The sequence below is a fragment of the Artemia franciscana genome, chromosome 12 (assembly GCF_032884065.1).
Source record: "Artemia franciscana chromosome 12, ASM3288406v1, whole genome shotgun sequence".
Classification (NCBI taxonomy): Eukaryota; Metazoa; Arthropoda; class Branchiopoda; order Anostraca; family Artemiidae; genus Artemia; species Artemia franciscana.
In genome coordinates this window covers 27,302,758-27,310,284 of record NC_088874.1, presented here as the reverse complement: position 1 = coordinate 27,310,284, position 7,527 = coordinate 27,302,758, and the positions used below count along the sequence as shown (strand labels likewise).

Genomic DNA, 7,527 nt, shown 5'->3' with positions numbered 1-7,527 from the left:
ATTCCTGTATTCGGGATCCTGATCCTCTACCATACTAATAGAGGATTTGTCAGTGGGATTACGTTCATGAATAATTGATTTCATTTCAACATTGTTAACTTGACTGTTCCGGTCAATGTAATTGCTAATCACCTGGTATGTCACTGGTTCAAACGCCCTTGACCTCTCAAATGAATTTACTAAGGATAATATAGCATTTTCTGAATTTTTTATTTTCACTTGATTGACTTCATTATTCTTTATTATATCACTGTTTTGAGTTACAGATAGGGGTTCAGAAATTACGGTCGAAATGTAGCTTAATAACTCTTCTAGTCTGTCTTTTAATGGTTTAAGAATATCAAGATTTGTCTGGCAAGCAAAATCTTTAACACAGGGCTTTGGATACGTTAAATTTTCTCTGGTAACATATGAGTAAGGTTCGGTCTGAACCGATAACTCGCGTGAGCAGGTGCGTAATTTTCCAATGGTGGTGTTCAGAGTATAGGATGGGTCGACGGAAGAAAAGGTCTGGCACTCAGTCTGACAAGAAACTTCAAGAGGGGGGGACGTCACTTCGTGTTGTAAATAGGGAGAGGCTAGAGTCAACTTCTGCGAAGGGGGGAGCACCGGCGATTTGAGCTCTTTTAAGATATTAAGCATCCTAGCTCTTGAATTTGGAGAACGAGGGGTGCGAGGTGAAGGTAAAACAGGTGAATTTAAAGGATTTACCTTATTGATTGGTATTTTCTTAGAGGAGCAGTCAGGACAACACCAGCTCTCACTCCAATTAGCTGTATCAATTCTGGCACATTTATCCGCTCCTGCGTGAAACGAGCAATTGCACCCTCCATACTTCACAGAGTTTGAAAAGACTCTAAGCCTACATTCGGGACAAATTAGTCTTTGTCTGACCATTGTTGTCTTTGCCATTCAGGGGGCACTCTTAAAGAATTTGAACAAAATTCGGATTTTAGTGCGAAGAACGAGGTACTGACGAAGGGAAACCCCCTCATAAACGTAATAATTTCTGTTCGTTTTAAGTCTTAGCGTCGCTTCTTACTTTCAGTTAAAAAAACTTTTTTTTATTTAATTATACCAGAGAAACTATTGTTTTACAGCCAATAAATTGTTGCTTTTTTCACGATTTTTTCTTCCAATTTTGTAATGAAAACACCAAAAATAGACACAACTGATTGTACTTACTGTTTTCATGAAATCAATCTTGTGGAGTATTACCTAGTGTTGGTGTTCCACTGATATTGGGAGTCTCAATAAATAAAATTCTGGAATTTACTAAATCATTTAGCATTAATAACTTCTTTTTTTCGTCACATTCAAAAGCTGAATCCATTTTGCTCAGCTTTGATTTGAAGTACAACTGCTTACATTTGCGCAACTTTATGTTTTTGTATGTGCTAATTGATGCGTGTAGAGTTAGCTCTTAAATGTTGCTTGAAGACTTTGGGTTAGCTCTTATAGAGAGTTAGCTCTTATAAGTTGCTTGAAGACTGATATTTCTTAAATCTTATACATAAATCTTAAGGCGATTCAGTTCACATATAGCATTCATTCAGTGAACATCTTAAACTGGATTTACTCTCACAAAGTTTTGATAAAACAAGAATGCATTCGAGGTAAATGCTCTTACTTTGCGTCGGCCGTTCATTTAGTGTTCAGCAAGGTTAATTTGCTGTCGAAATTTTTTTGGATAGATTCAGATGCCAATATTACGCAAAGTGAGTAATTAAAGGTTTTTTATGTGGAAGTATATTTCTACAGTCTTTTTTTCTTGGAGTTCAATTACTATTTTGTATAATGGGAGGAAAGAGAAAGAAGGAAAAATCTGACGAGTCTTTTCTCACATCCAGTCCTATGGAAGGAATCTCATTGAAATCACTAGCTGATAGTTTGAGTCTAGTTTTACAGACTGTTATGAAAATTCTTTACTGCAATCGCAGTTATCTAGCCTAAGGCATACAATGATGAAGCTGGAAGTAAAGAAACTGATAAAAATATTCTAGCATGGAACGTGACAGCGATTGATGCTGTAAACGCTAAGGTAATTTTCGATAGTATAATTTCGTCATGCCTTGGAATCCATGAGGTACCCAAATATACGATAGCTGATGTTAAGCCTGAAAAAAAGCTGATAAAGGTTATCATGGAGAACAGGGAGCTGAAAGTGGCAGGTCATGACTGACGTCGTGTTTGTTGATTGACGAAATTACACACCGGGACATCGGGACACAAATGACGACCAGGACACCGGGACATAGGGAATATAAATGACGACCGGGACACTCAAAGAGAAAGCGACCGGGACACAAGGAATGTTCGATTAGCAATCACCATCAACAAAGCACCGGGACACAAATGACGACCGGGACACAGGGAATATAAATGACGACCAGGACACTCAAAGAGAAATTACAGACCGGGACACCAGAACACAAATGACGACCGGGACACAGGGAATATAAATGACGACCGCGACACTCAAAGAGAAATTACAGACTGGGACACCGGGACACAAATGACGACCGGGACACAGGGAAACAACAACAACGGGGACGCCGGGGGCACAGGGGGATATATAAATGACGACAGGGACACAGGGAATGTTCGATTAGCAATCACCATCAACAAAGCTCAAGGGCAATCATTAGAATAATGAGGTATAGATCTGAATACAGATTGTTTTTCCCATGGACAATTATATGTTGCATGTTCAAGAGTCGGTAAACCTGACAATCTATTTATATGCACAGACAATGGGACAGCCAAGAATGTTGTACATTCGCAAGTTTTACGTAGTTAAAAATATATATATATATATATATATATATATATATATATATATATATATATATATATATATATATATATATATATATCTATATATCTATCTATATTCGCAGGTGGGACACAGGGACACAACTACAATGGCACGCAACTAATATGGCACGTAACGACTTGCGCGGGGGGGGGCGCGAAGCCCCCCCCCTGTTGGGGTGGCGCGAAGCGCCACCCCAACAGCTAGTACTATATATATATATATATATATATATATATATATATATATATATATATATATATATATATTTAGATATATATATATATATATATATATATATATATATATATATATATATATATATATATATATATATATATATATATATATATATATATATATATATATATATATTTATACTATATACTTTATTTTTTTAACTGTTGATTTTTTATTGATTTCTATGATAATTGATAACATACAAATAAAATAACAATAAAATAACGACGATGTTTTCAAGGCTCTCACACAAAAACTCACACAAAAACTTTCGGGGCTCCAAAAACTCACACAAAATAACATAGGACTAAATGAATTATAAAACAACTAAAACAAATTGCACATCGTAATCGGCGCCACAAACCTTACAAAAAATAATAATCAAAGTTTCTATTAAAATCACACCCCAAGAGGCCAGAATAAATTACTTAATTATATATTTACAGCCCTCCCCCCAGTCACCCAAAAATACAACAAAACTAAAATTCATACTTACTAAAAAGGATTTCATCGAGTTCCGTAATCCTGGATCATGGATCTCAAATTTAATAAACTGCCAAAACATGAAAGACTTGTACCATGTTTTAGCCCAAAAATAAGCAAAAGTGCGTATGATTCTCGTAGTCCAGAAGCTAGCAATATTCTTATTCGCTCGTAGGTGTTGCGAAAGCCTACTGAATCACGAGGTTGTTGTCCAACAAATAATCGAACATCGTTAGTTTGAAAAACTCGTACAGACCGTACAATTGAAGTAAATTTACCAAGCCGAACGCTATTACAAAACAGTATATATATGGATGGACAAGGGAAAAATAAAGGAGGCATAAGCCATATGTTGGGAAAAAATGCTTAAGTTTTCTCGTTATACCCAAATTACGAGACAAAATTTTACTCAGAGACTATACATGGTGCTTAAATGATAATATTTCATCAATATAAACCCCAGGTACTAATTAAATTACCAGGTATGAACAAATTCATACCCCCCCCCTAGGTAGGTATGAATAAAAGCCACTGCCTATTTAAATTTTAAACAACGGTTTAAACTGACCGTGTTGCCAAATACCCTGTGCCAGGTGACCGAATCACAAAAGGAAAAATGCGCCGATGTCACTGGCGCACAGAAAAGACTAGAAAAAGGATGTTATAGGCCCAATGGCATCCTTTTCCAACAAAAGTATGCAGATGTGAAGAATCCTGCATAAAGTAACTTAAAAAATCGTTTGAGTGTTACAAATATACAACTATCTAGCAAAATCATGCATATACACAACAGGTTAAACAATTCTCCTTAGATGGATTAATGGACGATAGACTGTCTATCAACAACTGAAAATAACATCATTTTTATACAATCTTGAAAAATACTTCTCCATTTTTGCCTTTCACTCAGATTGTCTGTCTTGGCTTTGTCTCCAATTGGCCAATGGCTTGATGGTAACTTGATTTTGGCAACTCAAATATATCTATAGTTTTAAACTTACCTTAAACTCTGTTCTATTTATTTTGTTATATTTAAAACTTTTAGGTTAGTACGCATCTTCTTCAATATTGAAAAGCATTATTTTTATCTTTTCATTTTGACGTGTTTATCTTGTCCTAACATGATGGAGAGGATTTAGTACAGGAGCTTTAGTTTTAAAATATAACCATCAAGGAGATAAGCATTCAATTAGGTCTTGAATTTTAAATGCCAACAAGAAGAACAAAAGGCAAACGAAATTCCGGATATAAAAGTATTTTCATATCTAAATGCAGTTTGACATTATAAATGTAAACTTTGTACATCTCATATGAAAGAGGCTCTCACTGATGTTGGATTTTCGGTAGCTGGGCTGGTGCTGCTTTAAATCTAAACTGAGGGCACCAGCTTTCTAATTTCAAGACCCAGAGACATCTAAAGTCTGGATAGTAATTTGCTAATTACAATTTTCTCTGGAAAGCAATAAATAAAATAAATTACATAAGTTATATCAAAGAGTTCGTGGTAACGATATGTAATTAAGGAGCGATGCGGCTCAATATGCCAAAGAGGTGACTTTGCACAAGCAAACAGGGGCAGACCCAGGAGATGGTTTTAAAGGAACGTCCCTGCCACAATGAGGTCAAATATTGCACTAATTACTGGGTCAGAGGGGCGAAAAATATTGATGTTGGAAACCAAATTTTTATCAATGCTCCCTCCTAAAATATCAATTCTGAAACGACCCCTACAAGTAGAACGTTGCAAATTGAATTATTATTCGTAGAGCTCCACAACTAAGCAGCAAATATTTCTCTTTTTTTGCATATATCCAAAAAGACGAAAATCCCATGCTGCCATATTTTTTTGTTAAGGTACTGTTGCAAGGCAACTTAAGAGGTTGAGCTTTTTTACAAATTTGTTTCTCAAAATTTTTGAGAATTGGAAATTTAAGCAATTATTGCGGAATTAACTGCACATTTCCTTCCTCCAACTTTAATAACACCGAGGCTCACCAGGGAGCCATTGCTCACACGTTGAGAGTCACTGACCAAGACAAAAAAAGGGGATGGATCACCACTTCCATCCAAAATGGTACTTCCTTCAGTTTATGGTTTTCGGAATTTTGATCCCAATTATACACTTCTCATTTCAACCTACCTCCATTTTCGAAGAGTTTCAAGATCATTGTCAAAATCTTCGAAAATTTGCTGTTGCAATAAACTTTTGCTGTTAAGAAAAACCTACATAATAATTGTCATCCCTGAATCACTGTTGAAAAAAATATTTGTTCTTAAAAATTCTGTTTCAAAACAAGTTTTTGAATTTTTGGTTATCACTGGTTTTAGGTTGTTCTTTATTAGGTTAAAGCTTCTGCTCCGATCACGATTAAATACTTAGATAAATTTCTTGCGTGCAGAAATTAGAAAGCTGTTGCCGACGCTTTAGACCCAAAGAAATCCGACAGTGCACAGAATAAACATTTAATAATTTTACAATAAAACATTTAATTTTACAATTTGAAGGATAATAGTGTCACATATTAATATCTAGGAATTACTTTTAATGGAAAGCTACCTCTGCAAGTTCATATTCGTCCACTACGTGTCTAATTAACATAAAATATCTGAAAGATACATGCAATCTTAAGGTTGCATGCATTATCTGAAGCATTTTTTCCATTTAGAATCTTGAAGATTACCTATTATTCTTTGGTTAAGCCTTACTCAAAATAATGATTTATTTCAATATTTTTAGCCAAATACAGAAACTTTTCACATTCAGCAAAATAGGGGAAAAAAGAAGCTGGTTAATGTGGGTACATTTTGCATTAAATACATAATATATTGTTAATCATTTCTTAGCAATTTTCCCAAGCTGCTCAGCAAACTCGCAGTTGTGCAAACAATGACATTTTACAGTAATCAAACAGTTCGTGGTAACGAACGGTAGTAAGGAGCGACCCGGCTGAATAGTAACCGAAACTCTAAAAAACAGAATTTTGATACCATTAGTTACATCAACATAATTGCATTTTAATGCTGATTTTAAATATATAAGTTTCATCAAGCTTAGTCTTACCAATCAAAAGTTACGAGTCTTAGAAAATTTGCCTTATTTTAGAAAATAGGGAAAAACACCACCTCCTACAAGTCATGGAACCTTAACGAAAATCACACCATCAGATTCAGCGTATCAGAGAACCCTATTGTAGAAGTTTCCAGCTCCTATCTACAAAAATGTGCATTTTTGTATTTTTTGCCAGAAGACAGATCACGGATGCATATTTTTTTTCCCAGGGGTGATCATATTGACCCAGTGGCCTAGAATGTTGTGAGAGAGCTCATTCTAACGGAAATTATAAGTTCTATTGGGCTTTTTAAGTGACAAAAAAATTAGAGCGCACACGCTCATTTTTTCCCAAAGTAATTGGATCAAAATTTTGAGATAGCCATTCTATTAAGCATAGTCAAAAAACATAATAACTATATCTTTGGGGACGACTTACTCCCCCACAGTCCCCGTGGGAAGGGCTGCAAGTTACAAACTTTGACCAGTGTTTACATATATAATGGTTATTGGGGAGTGTACAGACGTTTTCAGGGAGATTTTTTTGTGGAGAGGGGCTGAGGGGAAAGGGTTACGTGGGGGAATCTTTCCAAGGATGAATTTGTCACGGGGGAAGAGATTTTCCATGAGGGGGCGCAGGATTTCCTAGAATTATTTAAAGACGATGAAAAAATAAATATGAAGAAGTTTTTTCAACTGAAAGTAGGGAGCAGCATTAAAACTTAAAATGAACAAAAATTATTATGCATATGAGGGGTTCACCTCCTTCTAATACCTCGCTCTTTACGCTAAAGTATTCTTAGCAAATTCAACTATTGATTCTACGGCCACTGTGATTTAGGGGTCATTCTTAAGAAGTTGGGACAAAATTTAAGCTTTAGTGTAAAGAGCAAGGTATTGACGAGGGGGTTGGGACCCCTCGTATACCTAATAAAAACAT

At 35.5% G+C, this 7,527-nt stretch overlaps 1 protein-coding gene across 1 annotated transcript in view; it reads left to right on the top strand.

The window, feature by feature from the left end:
* The first annotated feature begins 1,620 nt into the window (after positions 1–1,620).
* The window catches only part of LOC136033937 (uncharacterized), a 92,481-nt gene continuing 86,574 nt past the window's right edge, over positions 1,621–7,527 (top strand). Inside the window, exon 1 of the mRNA XM_065714954.1 lies at positions 1,621–1,718. The gene's annotated coding sequence lies outside the window, so the exon portion shown is untranslated. The remainder of the gene's footprint in view (positions 1,719–7,527) is intronic.